The 22,265-nt window shown below is 35.7% G+C and overlaps 1 pseudogene; it reads right to left on the bottom strand.

The window, feature by feature from the left end:
• Positions 1 to 6,048: 6,048 nt before the first annotated feature.
• On the bottom strand, positions 6,049 to 13,380 carry LOC132371279 (nucleolar complex protein 2 homolog; annotated as a pseudogene).
• Positions 13,381 to 22,265: the final 8,885 nt, after the last annotated feature.

Genomic DNA, 22,265 nt, shown 5'->3' with positions numbered 1-22,265 from the left:
TTTAATTTGCATGCTCATGTCACCTAGCTGTATTGAGCAACTTTTTCATATGTATATTTGCAATTTTTATAGGCAACTTATTGTTTTTATTCCTCAGCAATTTTTTATTTGTTTGCTTATCTTTAACTTGGCTATAAATAAATAAATTTTGGATTCAAGTTTGTTTTCTTCTAAGTCTATAGCTAATCTTTTTACTTTGGTTATGGTGGTTTTTCATACAGAGGATTTGTCTGAAATTCTGATGTAGCTAAATTCTTAGAGCTTTGCTTTTAAAATCTTACTTTTTAAAAAATTCTCCTACCCTGTGTCTTATAGATATTATTTTATATTTTCCTCTAATACTTTATAGTGTTGCTCTTTGTATTTAGAACCTGAATCTACCTGGCAAATATATAGCAACATATCTCAACATAATTTATTGAACAGTCTCTTCTTTCTAAGCAGAACACTTCTAATGTAATACATTTCTATACATGCATATATGATCTATTTATCTAATACACACAAATACCATGGCATTTCAATTATTAAAGTTTCATATTACATTTGTTCTATGATTTTTCTCTTTCAAAAAGGTTTGCTATTTTTGCATACACTTTTCTATATGAATTTTATCTTCCCTTTGTTACCATCCGTAAATTAAAACTTAGGGTTTGACAGGGATACACTGAACGCAGAGATTAATTTGGGGATAATTACTTATAACATTAAGTATCCCCATTCATGAACATGCTATATTTTCTACATTTATTTGGGTCTTATACATATTTATAGTTTTGTATTTTTTTCCCATTACAGTGCTGAATGTTTACTCCTTACTTCATAACTATGTACTATATATTTTTGTTGCTACTGTGAGATTTTAAATTATATTTTCTATTGATTATGTTTGGTGAGTAGGAAGCTTTAGAGATCTGATGTTCTTGAATTCAGCAACTTTCTCACAATTGGCTAAATGATTATCTTTTTTCTCTGGGTAGATGATCACCTGTTCTTTACATCATTTATTTCCTTATTTTTCACACCATTTATTTCTACATTATGTTTTACTGCAATAATAGAGGGATATTATTGATTTTTAAAGTTTTAAATTATTTAAAATGTTATGTAATAAGAAATTTTATATCATATTTTAAGGAAATTATACCTGCACCTGCCACATATATTTTTACTGACTGCCATCTTTCCTTTTTTTCTATTTTTTTAAAAATTTTATTGAATTGACAGAAGCATCTTTATTAAGTGACCTGTTCAGAATTGCTATCCTTGCCCTCCAGAAAGAGAATAATATAATCTTTTAGAACATGGAGGTGTATTAATTGGAAGTAAGGAAAAAATCTAGATGAAACAGTTTTTTTTTTCAATAAATAACTTAGTACTTATTTTTAATAAAACACTGCCATTGTTTTCACAGGGTTTTACTTTCCCTTAACTTTTAACATGTTATGAGTTATTATGCAGTGTGTAAACTACTCAATTAAGCCAAATAATGGTGGGTCGATACAACCAAAGTGATATAGCCAAATGACACTTCCTTTTGGCCATAAATATGGTTATTATGATGTCCATAATAGAACAGGTGAATGACTTAATAGAACAGGTGAATTTGATATGAATTTCTTTCTCTTTCCGTAATAACTGAAAGATGACTTACTTTTGGAGCACCATACCTTATATTCAAAATACTGTAGGTGTTGTTACATTATCTCTTTGTATTGTTGTTAAGGAGAAATCACAAGCCAAACGTTTTTGTTGTTCTTTTTTCTCTTGTAGATGACCTTTATTTTAAAACAGAAAAAATATTTATTTTAGGATAAGTGTTGTATACTTTCCTAAGTCACGAATTCAAATATTCTCCTATGGTGACTGCTTTATTGTTTGTTTGTTTGTTTATTCATTATTTGACAACTCAGTGTATTTAAGTGACTGTTGTTCTTCTCTGGTTACCTCTAATGGTTTGTACTGTCCTGTATCGATTCTGGAATCACCGATTTTTTCAAAGGGCCCCGGTTCCATTTAGAAACAGATCTGAGAATTTCTGTGCTCAATGCTACTGTGGTATTTTTGTTTCTAGACTGATTAGAAGACAGACCTAAAAGATATATACATCTATTCATTATCTATCACGTATCTCTCTTAAAACCATAAACGGTGAGCTAATGCTGATCTCTCCAATTCCAATTTAACAACCCAAAGTTCATCCAGCACATCCTCTAACCATATTAGTAACTCTCTTATCCAGTAGTGAGGAACCCGGATCCCACCAATCTCAATATATTTATCATTTATTTCCACCAGCCATACACAAAATGTATTTTCAGAATTGCTAACCTATACCATTGAGGAAAAAAACTCTAATTAGAGTTCAATGTATGTTTACATTGTCCCCTATCTTTAGATTGAGTATATGGACTCAAAACAGTGAGTTCAAAAGTTACTTGAGCTAGTACTCTTTTCTCTCCTTTTACTAAAGTTAAACTATCAATCTGGAATTTGTTTAGGTTCATATGTTTCTGTTTGCATTCTATTCTGGATTTTTTTGGTTATTTCCTCATTTTCTTGTTTTGCTTATGGTTTTTAAGTATGTAGAATGTACTGTGGTTCCCAACAACAAAACTACAAAATGTACGCTACAAAAAGAGCTACTCCACCCACCAACAAGTCCGCATTCACACCACTTTTGACATTAACTCACTTCATTTTCCAGTTTATCTCTTGTATTTCTTTTTCACAATAGATGACTAGATAGATGGACATTTTCTTATTTCCCCCTTTTATTTCTTACTCAAAAGTTAGCATGATATGAAATCAGTATGGCACTTAAAAAAATTAACAGTATAACCTGGAAATCTCTCTGCGTCAGATCATAGAGATCTTCCTCATTCTTTAAAATAACTGCCTAGGACTCCATTGTACCTTAGGATATTCAACCAATATCCCAAGTATGGGCTTTTAGGTCATTTCCAATATTCTTCCAATGTAAATAATGCTTCAGTGAATTATCTTGTGCAATTGTATTTTCTTATGATAGGGCTGAATCTTTAGAGCAAATCCCTGTGAAAGAAATTGATGGATCAAAAGATATTTTCAAATTCTCCTCCATATAAGTTGTACCATGTTACACTTCCACCAGCAATGTGTGACAGCCTCACCAGCAGAAGATATTTTCAAGTTTGTTTTTTAATTTTGTTTCTGTTTTCTGTTAATCTTGGTGGGAAAGCACTGAAGTCTCAGTTTGGTTTTAATTTGTATTTCTCTTATTATGAGTGAAGGTGAATATATTTTCATATGTTTAAGGATGGTGTTAATATCTTTTTCTTAAAATTATGTTAATTTCATTTGCTCATTTTTTTCTATAGGATTTTTGTACTTTTCCCTTAAATTAAAAAAATGTGTATTGTGCATAGTATCCTATTCCTATGATATGTTGTAAATACTTTTTTGTGAAGTTATATAATACTTTTGCAAGTTTGTCTCTTAGTCTGTAATTATTTTTCTTTCCAATGCAAAGATATTTTTTATTATCTCAATTTAGTCAAATATTTGTTTGTTTGTCCATCTGGATTTTAGGTCATAGTTAGAAACCTTTCCCAGTGCCAAGTTATAGAAGAATTCACCTATATTTTCTTCAGGACCTGTATGGTTTCATTTGTTACATTTAGATCTATAACCTATTTGGAGCATATTTTTGGATATGTTGTGATAGGGAATTTAATTTGCTCTCTTTTCCAAGTGGCTATTCTGTTGCCTCAGCACCACTTATTAAAACACTCATCTTGGGCTTCCCTGGTGGCGCAGTGGTTGAGAATCTGCCTGCCAATGCAGGGGACACGGGTTCGAGCCCTGGTCTGGGAAGATCCCACATGCCACGGAGCAACTAAGCCCGTGAGCCACAACTACTGAGCCTGCGCGTCTGAAGCCTGTGCTCCGCAACAAGAGAGGCCGTGACAGTGAGAGGCCCGCGCACAGCGATGAAGAGTGGCCCCCGCTTGCCACAACTAGAGAAAGCCCTTGCACAGAAACGAAGATCCAATACAGCCAAAAATAAATAAATAAATAAATAAATAAATAAATTTATAAAAAAAAAATAAAATAAAACACTCATCTTTTCCCTTGTGATTTGAAATGGCTTCTTTATCATTTACTAAATTTGCATATATATATATATGTATGTATGTATGTATGTATGTCACTCTATGGCTTCCGTTTCACTGGCCTCTCTATTCATGTATCAGTACAATACCGTATTATTTACAGAGGTTTCAAATGCCTTAATATCTGGCAGGACTAGTCCTCCCCTGTCCCTCCGCATAGCTGTTTTTTTTTTCCTTTTTTTCCCCAGATATCCTTGTCTGTTTTTCTTTCTATATGAACTTTAGCATCAATTTGTCTGCCTTCTTCAAAAAGTGCTATTTCTATTGAGATTGTATAAAATGTATAATTTAAACTGGGGAGAACTGACCTCTTTATGATATAGATTCATCTTATCCAAGAATGAAGGGATATTTTTCCATTTGTTCAAGTCTACTTTTGTGCCTTTCATGAGTGCCTAAAAATTTTCCTTTCACAGGTTTGATGACTTATTAAAGTTGTTCCAAAATATTTCATCTTCTTTGGTGATACTGTAAGTGATAGTTTTGCTATTATTTTATATATATATATATATATATAGTTGTTATATATGTATATATATTATACATATATATAATATTCATATATATGTATACATATATAATATATAATATGTATATTATTGTTGCTGTTTGTTTGTTTCTGCATACTTAATTCTTGATTTCTGATGTATTGTATGAATGGATTTCCTATTAAAAACAAATCTTTAATTCCTGAAATAAATTTCACATTATCATAGTGTATTGTTTTCTTGCTGTGATAGTATACATAATTTTTAAAATCAATATTTATAAATGATATTGGCCTATTAATTTCTTTTTGTGTGTGTGCTATCATAATCTCATTTTATTTTACTCATTAAAAAGAAAGAGTTTCTAAATTTCCCTTCATTTTCTATTCTCTGGAACAACTTGTGTAGCATTGCAATAATCAGAAGTTCCTTTTGAATCTACTTGGGCCTGAGGATTTTTTTGTAGGTGGTTCATTAATAAAATTTTCTTCAGTGGGAGATGGTCTATTTGAACTTTCTATCTCTAGTGGGGTAGATTTTGACTAACAGCATACCTTCCTTTGAAATTATCCATTATATATACAATTTTCAATTTCATTTCAGGCAGTTCTGCAAAGTAGTGTCTTAATTAATTTCTTATATTTTAAAAATTATACCAACCATGTGTATTTTTGACTTCTCATTTTTTGATTGATTAGGTTAGATAAATGGTTTGCCGAATTTGTAATTTTTTCTTAAAAATGAACAGGATTTTTAGTTATTTATTCTTTTCTATTTCTGACCTTATGAAATTCTTTCTCCCAGAAAGATAAAATTTCTTCAAAGAAAACAACAATAAATGCCTACTCCCAACAAAACTCAAGGGCATCACCTCACTTGGATGAAATAGTTCTAAGCACTTTCTCTTCTTTCATATCCTGTGGTTTTTGGGAATTGGTGCCTCTGAAAGGCCATAATAGATTAAAGTGAGTTATTCTGTCATTTTGGCAAAAAGCATTCAGATATTGGCAATTTCATATGGTTCCAACCTTGGATGATAAAAATCTCTTTGGAACATGTGCTCTAGCTGCCCCCAGAATCAGTTTCCACACATTATTGAAAGAGTTCCCCTGTTTGGTTTGTTGTTAGATATCTTTGTTCTGTGAGTCAGAGGAGGAAGAAAGACAAAGGAGGAGGAGCAGTGTTCACTTTGATTTTTTTTCCTGAAAATCTGGGGTTTTTTTAATGTGGGAAATGGGTACAACAAGAAAAAAATTATGGTTGTATTTTGAAGATTATTTTCTTATTCCAGATCCATATGCCTTAATGCAAAGTCCTCCAATATTCAAGACAATATCTATTCTTTCGTACTGGATTTTTTATGATATTTGTTTTATAGTATTTTAGCAAGTTGAGAGAGGCTATATCTAGTCCATATCTCCTTGTCCAAGAAAACTGAGATTGGTGTCACCTGAAAGAAAAAAAGAAGCCCGACACTGCAATCATTTTAGCAATTGCATATCTAGACCTGGTTGGTATTCACAGAATAAGAATCATATGGAATTTTATAGAAAAAGAAAAATTTCCCCCAAATAGCTCTGGGGACTAGCATGATAAAGCTGGCTGCCTATATTGTTCAAAGAAACTAGGAAGGCCTCTATCTTCCTTTGCTATATAATAACTTATTAGTATTCTTCATGCATTTTCAACCAGGAATTTGGTAGCAAACACCCTTCTATTTGAGGCATGATCTATATATTGAAGTCATTTGAGATTTTCAGAAATTCATTAGACAACTATCTCAGCACAAACTATTATTTTTATTTGTAATGCACACATCATTGTGTTAGGAGAAAGGTAGTCTTTTGTAGACATCCAGTAATGTGGCATTTACTTATTTCTTATACCACGTCATGTTTCCGAATTCTCTTAGTGTTAATACATATTGATATACAATTTATTGACATTGGAAATTAAGTTTATCTATATGCATTAAATTCAAACTAACAAACATCCTTCAAAGAAAAAATTGGCTGGGAGCATATAAAGAAGTCTACAAAATACAGAAGCAAATGTGTCTTGGGAATTTTATTTACCTGAAACTAGTATCAAACTAGAAATATGTTTTATAGTACATGCATATAATTATACTTTACAGCTATTTCATTTTCGGCCAGTGTTTGGGTAATGAAAATGTTTTTTGCTTTTTATGGGTCCAGAGACCCATTTTCAAAATGGAATCTACTCTTTTAAATGAAGAGTTCTTTTAAAATGAAATAGCAGAAAAGTGTAGAAATTTGGAACACAGGAAACAAACTCATAAAGTCCCATTTTATTTAGAAAGCTCTACATTTTATTTTCAATGTGTCTTTCTTTCTTCTAAATAAAAGGAAATAATTTACAATACTCAATTTAATGTAGTGTTCTAAATGGCCCAGTGTCACAGACAATACTCTACATCATAAACAAAAGTGCACAGTAATTGTCCTTGGAAGTTGGAAGTGAAATGCATCATAAAAGAGCAAAATTCATTATTTTTTCCACGGGCTTGATAATGTTAATGTGTCTCAATTGTGTTTAAACCATAAGTAAAGTACACTTCTGCTGGGTTAACTTCATTATGCTTGACTAAATGATTCAGGGAATAAAGCAGCTTAAATTTACTTAAGCAATTTGTTTGAATTATTCAATGTAATGTAACTGTGATGATATATATTTTTTAAAATTTTAACTAAAAGTTCATTTTCACATGATAGAGAAACTACTCTTAGTATAAAACAAAAGTAAAATGAGCAAAATGAAAGCAAAAATCATAAAGGAAGAAGGGAAAAAAGGATGATAATACCAGATACAGCATAAAATGTTTTCCAGATATCACACATACATATTTTCCCTTCTCAACTTTTTGAGGATGCACATTATTCCAATCTTTTTTATACAGCCCAAACTGCTACTAACATTATGTAATGTATCCTTTCTTTGCTTTGTTGTCTCAGATAATTTTTCATGGTTTCCAGTTTTCAAATATAAAGAAAAGACAAAAATAACTAAGGATAATATTACGACTACATATGGAAGAAAGTACTTGGAGGTTACTGCACCAAGGCATGGAACATGGCTAATTCCTCACTGTCCGGAAAGGATGAAGTCCTTGCCAATAAACTTCAAATAATGTGAACAATCTCTGAGAAATCTGGCATTAAGGTTTTCTATTAGACAGTATACGAAATCTCATCCACTCAGAGCCACTGAAGTGACAGTGCAAGAATGGGTCAAAATAACCACCAATGAAACATATTATCATTAACTGTGCTTCAAATCACTGGCTTGATGATACATTGAAAAGACCTAAATCTAGTGGAAAGGTTTCATGAGGCCTCATTTTCCCATAATAATTTGGTACAGAGTTAATGAGTTCATTCTAGTCCTCTGCCTTCAATTCCCTCTTTCTGTGTGTTTTTTCCTCTAGTGGAGAAGTAGACACTCCAACACAGGTCACAGGGACTGCAGAGGGAAACATCTGTCTAATGATGGGAATTCCACTGATTTTAGAAATATAGTAATAATTAAAATGTGTAGGAGGGGCTTCCCTGGTGGCACAGTGGTTGAGAATCTGCCTGCCAATGCAGGGGACACGGGTTCGAGCCCTGGTCTGGGAAGATCCCACATGCCGCGGAGCAACTAGGCCCGTGAGCCACAACTACTGAGCCCGCGCGTCTGGAGCCTGTGCTCCGCAACAAGAGAGGCCGCGATGGTGAGAGGCCCGCGCACCGCGATGAAGAGTGGCCCCCGCTTGCTGCAACTAGAGAAAGCCCTTGCGCAGAAACGAAGACCCAACACAGTCATAAATAAATAAATAGATAGATAGATAGATAGATAGATAAATAAATAAATAAAAATTAAAAAGATGCCCAAGTGATTCACACATATATTAAAGTTTAGAGGTATTGACCTTGACCTTGTGATATAGCCTAGGGATGCCTATTCTTGACGCAACCCCTGGAAATGAATAGTAACCAAATACATGCAGGAGGACTAGACCAATTAGGCCTGGTAGCATTTTAGAATTTTATTCTCCCTTCTCTGATCCTTAGAGCCTCCTAGTCACAAATTTTCCCAAGCACAGACCCATTTATTGTGGGTCTATAAATAGTAATGAGTATATCTAGACAAGTAAGTCACTTTCAGGATTTAGGTCTTTATAAAAACAGAGATCTCAAATAAGACCTATTGCCTGTTTTGTTGTTGTTGTTTGTTTGTTTTGCTTTGTTTTCTATTCTATACAGGAAGACTAGCCACCTTGGTTGCTTCCTTACAACTACTCAAAAAGTCATTTAAGAGTCTCAGAGGAAGCACTGGAGATCCCTGCAAGACCAGGGCATATTTTCAGGGCACAAGAAGATTATAAAAATAAAGATTCCAATGCCCCAAAGGCTGATTTCTCCAGGAATCTGCATTTTAAAATGGACTGTTCTTTGTTCTTTTACAGATAAATTCACTATACCTGGCTTTATTCAAACCTGTGATTTTGCCTATTTAGGAACTGACTGAATAGACTGGCCAATGAACACCTTCTTTCGTTCTCTGTTATCAGAAATTTACCTCACAGTGTGCATGCATTAGGGACTAATGTTCAGGGCAATGTTTTCCATTGAGGTCCATGAACCACCTGCAGGTACCTGGTATTCCTGTGAAAATTTCAGGTACCTTGGCCATACCCAACAAATGAGGATCACTGGATGGAACTGGCATTGTTTCTGTTTCCCCATGAACATCTAATACGCAACCAAGTCTGGAAACCACTTCTCTAGGGCATTACTTCTTAACCCTAGTTGCACATTAGAATCACCTGAGGACATTTTCAAGTATACTCTACTGTGCTCCAAGCCCAGTGCTCCTGATTTATTTGGTCTGGGGAGTGGGGATGGGCATCCATCAGTATTAAATGTCCTATAGTGTTTCTAACCAGTTTTCTGGCTAACATAGCCTGCAACTGGTGATCACAAAATGAGTCTCCCTACATGAAAATAATCAGGTCAACATTGGTGCTTTGCCATCCTGAGTAACAGCACTTTCTACACCTTTAACCTTTTTCTGATGTTCACCTAATAACTCCCTCTCTGCTCATCGAAAGCCAAATAGATTCTGTCATTATAATTGCAGACCAGTGAAGAAATGCCCATCTTCAGAATCGAAAGAGAACAATTCCCAGCTATACTCTCACATATCTTGCTTTTGGATTCATTATCCTTAGCCACTGTTCCTTGCCTTCACAGGATTGTTACTATATTTCATTTTGGAGAAATGGAGCATATTCCAAGTGGAGGAAATGGTGCAGTAAGTGTAGTCTTCAGGAAAATGTCATAAGTGACTTCTTTTCATTCATGAAGCAGGTCATGAATAATAGTAGGAAGGCATGAGATTCTTATTCTATTTCTCTCTATGTCATTTTAGCAATCATACCATGTAGCTTCTTTGTCAAAAAAAAAAAAACAGGCAGAATTATCATTATAACAGGTGCAATAACAGGTGCAGTTTGATGGATAGCTATCATATTAAAAAGCTCTGTCTAAATCACAAAGATTATAAATAAAGTAAGGGCCCTACCAGAGGTAGATGTAAGAAGAAACTCTGTAGTTTATCCTTTTGTAAAGTAAAAAGGAAATTGGCTTCTATTTTTTTAAGTACATGTTTTAGGATAGGGTTTATAAAGAAAGATGTATATTTATGCAGGCACAATAATTTTATATAATGGATTAGACAAAAGAGATCTTAGAAATTCTCTAGCACTCATTTACTTGTTTACACGTGAGAAGAAGACAAAGACCATTGGAGATTCTATGACCTTTTTCTTACACTGTAGTTAGAAGCAGGTTCAAAACAAAAAGTCAAGTGTCCTGACTTCTAGCCAGTGTTCTTCCCCCACTCCCCAAATCTCCTTTGTCTTTGAAAGGATAAATGAAATTAAGTATAGGAATTTGACATTTAGATTCATACCATGAAATCAGGTTTTTTAAAGGTGGGATTGATTTTTAAGGTGCAAAAGATCACTAATGCATGAGCATTTAAATATCTAAATTAGATGTAATAATACATTTTATTGAAGATTTAAAATGGCCTGGGCTTTTAATGTTAATAGTTTTCAAACATCTCCTAATAGGTAGGCCAATTAATGCGGAATGAATACATAGCACCATTATTTAAATAATGTGAAAGTTAAGTGTGCTTCTTATCTTATTTTTTCCTTTATTCTGAGATACTGTCTAAGTGGTGGTTTGCATCTGGTAACTTTTCCTAGTCACATGTTGTTTTTGTAGTGCAGTTTGTAAATAAAGCAGGACTTGCAGCAAGTTCAACTTGAAAAATAAAACCTGTGGCCAACAGTATCCTGAAAGGCTGGTTAGATGGCAAGTGGATAGAAAGAGGCTTGGCAAATTACCTACCCCCTCTTCTCCTAATTCCGTAATTTGTAAAATGGGACCTACAACTATTCCTTTTTCAAGAGATAATTTGTGTAAAGATTCAATATTTACATTTTAAAGATCCCATTCAAATTGTCAAGGGCAACTTTTGTAGCTATTTGCTTTTGAGATGTTTTTTGAAGGAAAAAAAAAAGAAAGGCAGCATCTTTACTAGTCTGGGTAGAGTAGGATTAAAAAGTTCTTAATGCAAAATAGTTATATAAGAGTAAGTTTTTTGTATTCCATATAAAATTTTATCAACAATAATCATTTAAATAAGTAAAACCTTGTTTGAAATAAAGATAATCTGTTTAAGGAAAGTTGAAATGCTTTCTCAAGGAAGTCTGACATGTGTGATAAATTGAATAAGAGAATTGAAAGTTTGATTCAGAATACTTACTAGCTGTGAAAGGTTGGGGAAAATTATAGATGTACGTTGCCCAAATGTTTTCATAAACGTAGGCCAAGACTCAAAAAGAAGGCAGTGCACTCAGAAATATAATAGCCTAGAGCCAATTCATTATCCAGTGAAAAGAAATAAAAATGATTACCTCACTGATCTAAGTACTAATTGCACATTTGCAGATTTAACATTTTCCCCAATAATTTGTGAGAGGCACATTTAGCTAGTGAGTAAACCTAGCTAGCTGCCTGCCCAGCAAGCGAAATGCCACGTGGCTTTTTTGTTCCAAATACATTATTTCATATGCTATAATGCTGAGGTTGTGATTTTAAAACAAAACAAATTTATAAATGCTTATTTTTTTTTTAAAAAGCACACTCAAAAGAAATAACTGGGGCTTCCCTGGTGGCGCAGTGGTTGAGAATCTGCCTGCCAATGCAGGGGTCACGGGTTCGAGCCCCGGTCTGGGAAGATCCCACATGCCGCAGAGCAGCTGGGCCTGTGAGCCACAATTACTGAGCCTGCGCGTCTGGAGCCTGTGCTCCGCACCAAGAGAGGTCGCAATAGTGAGAGGCCCGCGCACCACGATGAAGAGTGGCCCCCACTTGCCACAACTAGAGAAAGCCCTCGCACAGAAGCGAAGACCCAACACAGCCATAAATAAAAATAAATAAATAAAAATTGTAAAAAAAATACACATAACATAAAAAAATTAAAAAAAAAAAAGAAATAACTGGCATTGATGTAGAAAGTAAATATTACATAAACCCAGGAGTTCTAAGAAACTCGTAGAGAGGGGCTAAATCAAGGGCTGGAGAGCCTCGTGGGGCAGGCAGTGCTGAGGGCGCGGCAGCACAGGTAGAGGCAGTGCACCAAGGGCCACTCAGACCCTGACTGGTGTGTCTTCTTCTTGCACGTGGTCACAGTGTTGCCCAGGTGGATGGCAAGCTGGCGGGTGTAGAGGAAGGCACGCTGGTAGCAGACACTGGGGCCCAGGGCAAGCAGCTTGGCTAGGGTCCGCTGCATGAAGCTGAGGAGGGGCAGAGCACTCCAAGAGGTGAACTTGCAGTTCCTCAAGTACGTGACGTACGTTTGTTGAGGGCTGGATGAGGAAGGCATCCTTCTTGCGCCGCAGACTCTTATGAGCACCAGGAAGGCCAGCACTCGCAGCCTCTCTTCACTCCTGCTCCACAGGACCACCGTCCTTGTGGGCAGCATGAGGCACCACGGCCACCAACTGCATGACTGAGCTCTGGTAAGCCTTGAGGTCCACATGGAACTACCCTCCCTCACCCAGTGGACTGCTGGATGGCTGCAGCACTCGACTGCTGTCCTTCAGGGCTTTTCCAAACAACAGCTTGTGGAGGCAGCCGAAGAGAGCTCTGATGGAGAAGGTGGGCAGAGCACTGAACACAGCACTGTCGACGACCTGGAATTTGCTGGCCTCGGTACCTTGCTGGTCTCCTTGGGTGGTGGGCAGGACAGCTTGGAACACTTGCACAACTTGGTGGCACAGCTCTGGAGTAAGGGGCTGCTTTGCCTGCTGCCTACTTCCATGTCTTGACCCTGGTGAGGGTCACTGGGGCAGCAGCCCTCTTCACTCTGGGGACCTCGTCCTTACCCTCCTCAGCTTCCTCCTCCTCACTGCTTCTTCCTGCAGGTCTGGCGAGGAGTGGAACGGCTCCTCTTCACCCTTAGAGCTGTCCAAGTGGCTAACGTTCAGCAGGCTCTGGGCGTTCTCCTGCAGGACCCTGTGGAACTCAGAATCTTGTCCTCCAGCCAGGAGAGCTGCTCCTTGTGCCAAAGGCATGGCCTTGATACTGGCTGGTTGGGGGGCTCCTGCCTGGCCAACCTACCTCTCTGTAGCTCTGTGCCTTTTCTGTCTCTAGTGTCATTCATTATCTATTTGTTTACTTGTTTACTTATCTATTGCTTATTTGCTTATTTATTAGTGATTAAACAATGAGGCTTTTGGTCAATTTGTTTTGTTTATCTGTTGGCAGTAGTTGGTGTAAGGAGATGTTAAAAAATCAGAATTACAGGGGCTTCCCTGGTGGCGCAGTGGTTGAGAATCCGCCTGCCAATGCAGGGGACACGGGTTCGAGCCCTGGTCCGGGAAGATCCCACATGCCGCGGAGCAGCTAAGCCCGTGTGCCACAACTACTGAGCCTGCCTAATGCAACTACTGAAGCCTGTGCGCCTAGAGCCCGTGCTCTGCAACAGGAGAGGCCACCACAATGAGAAGCCTGCGCCCCGCAGCAAAGAGTAGCCCCCGCTCACTGCAACTAGAGAAAGCCTGCGTGCAGCAGCGAAGACCCAATGCAGCCAAAAATTAAATAAATGAATAAATAAATTTATAAAAAAAAAAAATCAGAATTACAGACCTCAGTTTTACCTCAATTTCCATACAGTTTTCATAGTAGATGAAACATAATCACATATATTTTAAAAAATAGTTTTCATAGTTAATTGCATATGATCAGGTATATTTATAATTAATGTTTAATACATAAATGCTATGTGGATTTTATTTAATTAATTAATTAATTTATGTTTAACATCTTTAGCTATGTGGATTTTAAAATATTGTACCTACTCACAGTTATTTTATAATATTTTATTATTTCAGCAAAGGAATATGCTGCAATTCCATAGAAGAAGTATGCCAGCTGTTTTCACTGAAGGGTTTTCTGGAAGTTAAGGTGGAATGACTTTGTTTTTTCTACTATGTTATATCCCATTTCTAATAAATCAACTTTCCAAATTGTCAAAGGTGAGAGTTATGGATAATATTTCTAGTCAGGTGATAACAGAAATTGAGAAAAATATAGAAAAAAATAAAAAGATTGAAAGACAAAGAAGAAAGATACATAAACAACCTTTTTTTTTTTGATATCTTGCTATAATTCTTTTCACTCTTTTTAAAAAAACGTTATAATTAATCATTCTCTTTTTTGGACAAAATGACCGTTTCCAGTTTCTAGCTTACCCTTTGAGCAGCAAATTCTCTTTTAATTTTCAAAACATATTTTGAAGGAAATCCTTCTAGATAAACCATAAATCCCTTTATCTTCTTGTACAGAAAATAGAAAGTGTTGTTTTACCTTTTGTTCCTAAGTCTGTATCATCACCATGAATGAATTACTACCCTGCAGCAATGCCCTCAGTGGGTACTGAAATGTGTGGACTTGCTTACCTTTCACACAAGGGGGCAATCTGTTTCTTAGGATGTTTATGTGGATGTGCTTGAGTTTTAACATTGAAATATCATATATATCTTCACATCAATTTCTCCTGAAATATATCATTGTGTTCACTCCAACATACATCAAAATAGTACTCATTTCTGGTCCTCTGGCTAGTAGGGATCTGGGATCATTATCCATAAGTTGATATTCCTGATCTCTAAAATATTTTTATATACAGTAAAAATAGAGTTTCTTATCCAGTACAGCTTTGCTTAATAAGTACATAATCGTTTGGCGGTTTCTGTCTAGGCACAAATATATTCCTCACGTCTTCAGAAAATTCAGGTCATTATTCTTCTTGGTGCCAAACTTAATCAGATAACCTGAGCTTCGCTTTTTAAGAGATGAAATATTACATTAGCTATAGGACATTAACAAGAAAAACAACGTAACTGTGGACTGAAACGCCTCTGATAACTTGATTTTCGAATGTATTATGCTAATACTGCCAAGCAGATGTTACAGCTCTGTGGGCATTTTATGTGAGCTGCTGGAGGAAAGACTGAGGATTTTTTTTCTTCTTTATTTCTGAGGATGCCTTTTAAATCAATAAAACATATGATAGTAATCATGAGGAGAGAACATCCATTCTGGTAACTTTTAAGTGATATCCCCATTGGCAATGGCTGTTTTGGGGGTATCTGTTACGGAGATTTTCTTACTTCTAAGTTAAACCAATTTCTTATCCAACAAGGAGCTGGATATGATTTGTAAACTTTGAAAAACTTCAGGGGCAGTGATATGAAGGTTTGAGCATTTCACAAATAATTGCACACATTTGGTAAAATCAATTCTCACTTAGTTTAGTGTCTAAGAGGGAAAGTATTGCTCTGGGCACATCTAATGACCTCCCCACCTTAGACAAGGATGACTATTCTGTGTGCAGGATATATTTGGATAAAAGGATTCAGGCTCTTGAATCCCTTGATTATGACCCATTGCATAGATCCCAAGTCTCTAGCTGATTCTTCAACAAAGTGTCAGGTTTTCTCAGGTGGCTGATGGTATGAAATCACTCCATGCATAGACTGTTTTATTTTAGTTTGTTTGTTATTGCTATTGTTGTTTTTAAGTACTTTTGCCCTATGACTTCACAAAAGCCATTTAAAATTTTCCATATAACATTGATTTCATAGTAATGGTAGTACTTACCTTCTTTAGGTTCTCTACATTCCTCAAGTGGTTACTACATGATTAGATGTATGATAATTGATGAAAGTGAAAAATTCAAGACAGTTTTCAACTTCCTTGCACTGTCATCTTGAAATGCTATTAAAAGTAAAAATATCAACCTAGGCAGAATGAAACATGAAGTTAGAAAATTACCATTTGGCAAGCAACACAATAAAAATTGTTTAGACAAGAGATATCAATAGTTACTAAATTGAGAGGATTATAAGAAACAGAATATCCTCAGTACCTTCCCTAAAATACGTATTAATTACAAGTGCAATAACAGCATCTCTGCCATGTAGAAACCTGGCAGGTACCACTGTAACCAGGTGATCACAGCTAACTTTACCGGTAATGGGATAAATAGGTACCATTTGCCTCCTGATGAATGATTAACCAAAAGTACAACATCTCTTTTCTGGTGTTCCTGCCAAAAATGTATAACTTGAATTGAATTATGAAGATACTTCAGACAAACTCCTATAAATAAAGAGCTTGCACTCTTCAAAAATGTCAAGGACATGACAGAAAAGGAAAGAGTAAAGAACTCTTCCAGATTAAAGAAGACTAATGAGGAATGACAACTAAATGCAACATGGGATCCTGGCTTGGATCCTGGACCAGAAATTTGTTTCTTTTGCCATAAAGAACATTAGTGGGACAATTAGAATTTGAATAAGGAATGTAAATTAGATAACAGTGCTGTTTTAATGTCAATTTCCTGAATTCGATTATATACAAGACTTGTGATTCTTAGGAACTATATGCTGAAGTGTTTAGTGGTAAAAGGGCATCAGGTGTACAACTTACTGTTAAATGATTCAGATATTATAAAGGATTCACGGACAGAGAAATAAGGGAAATGACAACGCAAGTGTCTACATATCAGAAATGAAGAGTTTGGGACAAAGCTACTCAGCACTAGAGCACAGAGGAGGCACAGGCACAGGGACAACACACAGTTGGAGGGAGATTTCCACAGTGATCTTCTCTGACCTTCTGCTCAAAGTATGCTCCATGGACAAGCAATATGGACACTAGCTGGACAATTATTAGACATGCAGAACTTTTGCTCCTACCCAAGACTACTGTTTGAAAATTTGCATTTTAATAAGGTCATCAGGTGATTATGAACTTCTGAGAAGCATGGCTCTGTCACCTTCATGACAGGTATAGTATGGCTGGAGTAACAGTGAGGTGGGAAAAGCTGGAGTCTTGCTATGCTTAGATATGCCATCCTTGGAATATGTTTGGAATGCCAGGTCTTATTGTTATTGTTATCCAAGTATATAATATGTTAAAAATCAGAAGACCTAAAAATAATTTAGAGTCAGAATTTTTATGCTTTTCTTATAATTTTCAATTATAGAATTGAAATTGAACTAGAATTTTCAAATGAAATCTACAATTAAAGGGTTATAAAATCACTGTAGAAGGTTATGATCAGTATTATTTTAAATGAAATACCATGGAATGGAATAGAAAATATGAAAATTCATTACACGTCGTTAGGTAAGTGCTGTGGTCACTCTAAAGATGCGGAACAGCCCCCAGATTTGGTTCAGATGTGGTGACTGATGATGCCACACATGCAACAGGAAAGTATGAAAAAATACATTACACACATAATAGGCTTTCTGGGGAGAGTAGAGAAGCTCCAAGCAGGCTAAAAAATGACTTGAGAGAGTCATGAAAGGGGAGTGGCATAGGGTTTTTATAGTGGTGAAGGAGGGGAGATGTGGCAAAAATTCCTATAGGCAGACTGGGCCTTGGGTGATTTGAAATCCCACACCTCTCTTAGCTCAAAAGGAGGGATATGGGGTAAGAAAAAAAGGGAGAATGTTGGGGTATGAAGGCTGTCAGTGGCCACATATCAAAAGTTGAGTCACACTCTTTATCACACTAAGCATCACTTCATGAAACCTTTTTTCAGTAGTAGTGTGCTCATGCATATGGACTGGATTCTGAAAATATATATTATTTTGGTTTGTGGTCAAAAAAGTTTGAAAGCCAGGAACCTCAAAGTTATTGAGCAGGTTACATTAAATTATAGCTTGATTTAAAGAACATAGATTCAGAGGTTATTTTCCCTTGAGTTTATCACCAGATTAAGTGCAGAAATGAATTTTAATGGTCTCACTCAAGCTCTTACTGTCTCCCTTTTCTTTTATTCCAGGGAATTTAAGGACTGGGAAATTTAAAGTCCATTTATTAACACTGCGACTACCTGCCAAGCCATTTGGATCACCTGGACTATATTACTAAAGTTATTTCATCTAATTTAACCTTGACAACTAGACGCTGTGCTCCAGTCCCAACATAGGTTCAGATTTCAGAACAATCTGATCATATAAATACTTGAATCCCTCATATATTAATCTTTCTCATAGCATCTTACTTGATACTTCATTCTTATCTATTGTTTTGTACAATTTGGGGTAGATCTTTTGAACTTTTAGAATCCACAAAAACAGAAATTCAAAATAACCTCTTTTTTCTATCCAGCAGATGTTCTTTCTATTATTTGGTTTACCCAGATAGGGGTAAAGTTTCTATAATATATTATCAAGCGGAATTTAATTAATACAAAAATATTTTATTTTGATCAGCCTATGAATATATTTAGCACTTGTTTTGCCTCATGACTCCTCCTGCTAACCCCTCTCCCAACCTGACCCTGATTATAGCACGTCATGATGTTTCTGTGCTTTAGGGTGTATTGGCTTTTATCTAATTATTTAATTTGTTCCTTTTTCCCAGAGTTATACCTATGAATTATGGTCACATGACTAGGATTTCCAGAGATATTCTAACTTTCTGACATAATAATAAGTATTTAATTACTTTCATTCTTGAGCTAAGTGTACTTTTGAAATGTATATGATTTAGCCTTTTTATGCTATTTAAGCAATGCAGTGAGATGATGCCAACCACACAGACATACACATACGTATACACACACACACACACACACACACACACACACAGAGCCACATCCCTTTGATAGACAGATGGAAAATGTTGATTAAAATGATATTGCTGGGGCTTCCCTGGTGGCGCAGTGGTTGAGAGTCTGCCTGCCAATGCAGGGGACACGGGTTCGAGCCCTGGTCTGGGAGGATCCCACATGCCGCGGAGCAACTAAGCCCGTGTGTCACTACTACTGAGCCTGCGCGTCTGGAGCCTGTGCTCCGCAACAAGAGAGGCCGCGATAGTGAGAGGCCCGCGCACCGCGATGAAGAGTGGCCCCCGCTTGCCGCAACTAGAGAAAGCCCTCGCACAGAAACGAAGACCCAACACAGCCAAAAATAGATAAATAAATAAATAAATAAGTGAAATTCTTTACAAAAAAAAAAAAAAAAAAAAGAAACAAGCCTATATCTCAATATCACATTGTTATTAAAAAACAAAAATATAGGCAAAAAACCTGGCATTCCCATTGTTATTTTAAAAAAAAATGATATTGCTTTTCAATGTTAATTGGACTGTGATCTCACTGTATAATAAGTTTCCATGTTCAAAAAGTCTGCAATGTGAGGTGTTTTTGGACAGTGCATTTTAGATTAGAACAAAATTGAATATACAGTCCGCTGCCTTAAAAAGCACAATTGCACAATTATCACTCTTTGAAAGAACAGCGTAAGTCCCTGGGTAATCTGACATGTGAGTGTCTCGTGATGTTGTTCATCTAGAAGCAGTGTCTCAGGCCTGTGAGTTGGGAGCCGTGTGAAGAGGAAGGGAGAGTAGAAACACACTTCTGTTTTACTTGTTTTGACCTTGGTACTTCTAAAGATTTTTACCAATAAATTGAGCATTTTTCTTTTCATGCTTTTCTTGGCTGTACTGCTGCTACTTCTGCCTTTTAAAATTATTTTTCTATTACTTTTGTCTTCTTGCTTCTTTTTTTCTATTTTAATCTATTCTCTTAAATGCTATAAAATTCAAAGATATAGATGGGTTTGTGGAACAGTGTTGATTAGATAAGAGGAAATCAGGGTGGGACTTTTTTCTCCGCCTAACAATCTACTCAATATAGAGTTCTGTTACCTCAGTTTTCAAAAATGCCTAAGTTTTGTCTGAACTTATATTTGGAAAAGACTTGGAGGAAGTGCTTAGTCTTGCTCACAGCAGAGCAATAAAGGTAACTTAACTAGCTTTGGTAGTCTACATGCCATATGGTCTACAACTTATTAGAGTACACCTTTGGAAAAAACCTTACTGACAAAAAAGGAGAGGTATCATCTATTACTGTTGGGTTTTCCTCCACAGAACCTCTATCACATGGCATTCCAATGTACCATGTGCTCCAAATTCCAGGAGGAACACATTTCATTAAAATACCTTGGCTCATTTGCAAGGTCTCATTTTTATTAGCCTTGTTTGCTATATCACCACACATTTGGATTTGTTATTGTATAATTGAGCTAAGAATTTGATTTCGAGAATGTTTGAGAAATACAGGCTATCTATTAATAGTATAGACTAATCAAATAATGTGTGTGGAACTAATTAGTCAACAGTTGCCATTTAAGGTAATTTGCTATTTTAAACAGTTAAGTTTCAAAGGTCAAGGACAAAACAACAAATGGTGAAAAATGAAGTTTGATTGGTAATTTAGTTATGAAGCAAGTTACATTTTACATAAAAATTAAAATATATTAATGTATTATCTGCACATTAGATAAATTTTACCTAAATCATCAATTAAAATGATGAGTATTAAAGTATTCCATGGGTGACTTCCTTCTATACTGACATAATTAACATTTTTTTGTAACAATATTATACGAAATATCTCATACTACTGTCTTTCAGCACATATGTTAAGCCTAATCTGAAAATTGAGGGTACCAAAGAAATTGTGAAATGCTTTACTAATCTCATGATAAACATAACTGCTTTTATTGGCAATGATCTATATTTAGATCCATATGTATGAACACATCTGTTTTTATTAATAATAGCCCACTTTGGCTCCTCATCCTCATTTTTTTATTGCCTAAATATTAATCAAAATATGTTTGCTAATCCATGACAGCAATCCAAACAAGCGACTCTTACAATTTAGCTCTAGTTTCCAGAAGGCTCTTTTTTTAAAAAAATCATGCTATTTACTAATCTTAATTCTGTTGACTATATTTCTGTTCACTGTCATCTTTCAAAGACCATCCAAATCAGCACCGAGATTGCTTCAGCATGTCTCTTCATTACAGAACAGTAAATTGAAAGAGATTAGATATCAGTGTGGGGTCTCCCTGGGAGGGACATTTTCAAAACAAAAAATCAAAACTGGGTTTTGCAAATCAAAAGCCATCACTCATGTTATTCAGATGAAGAAAGGTAGATTTATAAAGAGGATTTCTTTGGAGACAGCAATTGAGACCTGTAGAGTAAGAGTGGAAATTGTTCAAGCCTGGTGAGGAGACTATTCAACAAAACTTCTGAGAAAGTTTAATAACGTGACCTACAATGTTGAATGGTGGGTTTCTGTCTGGCTTCTATCTGAAAAATACAAGGGTGATATATATGATCTAGCCAGCAGCTGATAGATGAGTTGAACAAGAGGTGTATGCATTTCCAGAGTTCATTGGAGAAAAAAATACATGAATGCTTCCCAGAATGAGTGGTGGGCTACAAAGGGGTGAGGGTTGGCCTGTTAGTATTTTAATCTGAAGGGGCCTCTGTAGACTACAGTGGACCAGCAAAAAACAAGATGAGGAGAGGAGTGAAAGTGAGAGGAAAATGCTTCGTGGGCAATGCAGTGGATATTCCCAGTGGGACCTCTGAAAAATCCGTACAAAAGTGCCCTACAAGAGTAGGCTTTCAATACCAGCAATACCCAGAGACTATAAAGCCATCGAAAAACAGCAGCAGTCAAGTAAGAATTTTTCTGTTCCCTTTTACTCTCCTCTCTAAACTAAACCTGAGGGAGAGAAAAATCCTCTTTTTGCAAATGGACAAATGAATAGGAAAAGAAAAATGAAGCACAATACCACCCTACTCTATTTTCTGGCCTCTTGCCTGCAGAATATCATAACTAGGGAGGGGAAGATTTAAGTTTATAATATAAGAGTTTTATCATATAGGTCTTGCAATTAGAATTTTTGAATTGAGACATTATTTCCTGATTTAAAGCAGCCATATGATTTTTATTACCTATGAGTGGTCAGAAAAGTCAACAGACTTAGTTTTCATGTACACTCAAGGAAAAATTTTGACCCCTGAATTAATTTTTTAAACTTTTTATTACAGAAAATTTCAAACATATAGAAAAGTAGAGATCATAGTACAAAGAACTCACATGTGCCTATCACCAATGAGAACAGTATCAACTTATGCTCTCAGCTTGTTTCATCTAT

Source organism: Balaenoptera ricei, chromosome 9 (assembly GCF_028023285.1).
Source record: "Balaenoptera ricei isolate mBalRic1 chromosome 9, mBalRic1.hap2, whole genome shotgun sequence".
Classification (NCBI taxonomy): Eukaryota; Metazoa; Chordata; class Mammalia; order Artiodactyla; family Balaenopteridae; genus Balaenoptera; species Balaenoptera ricei.
This window is presented reverse-complemented; position numbering and strand designations above follow the sequence as displayed.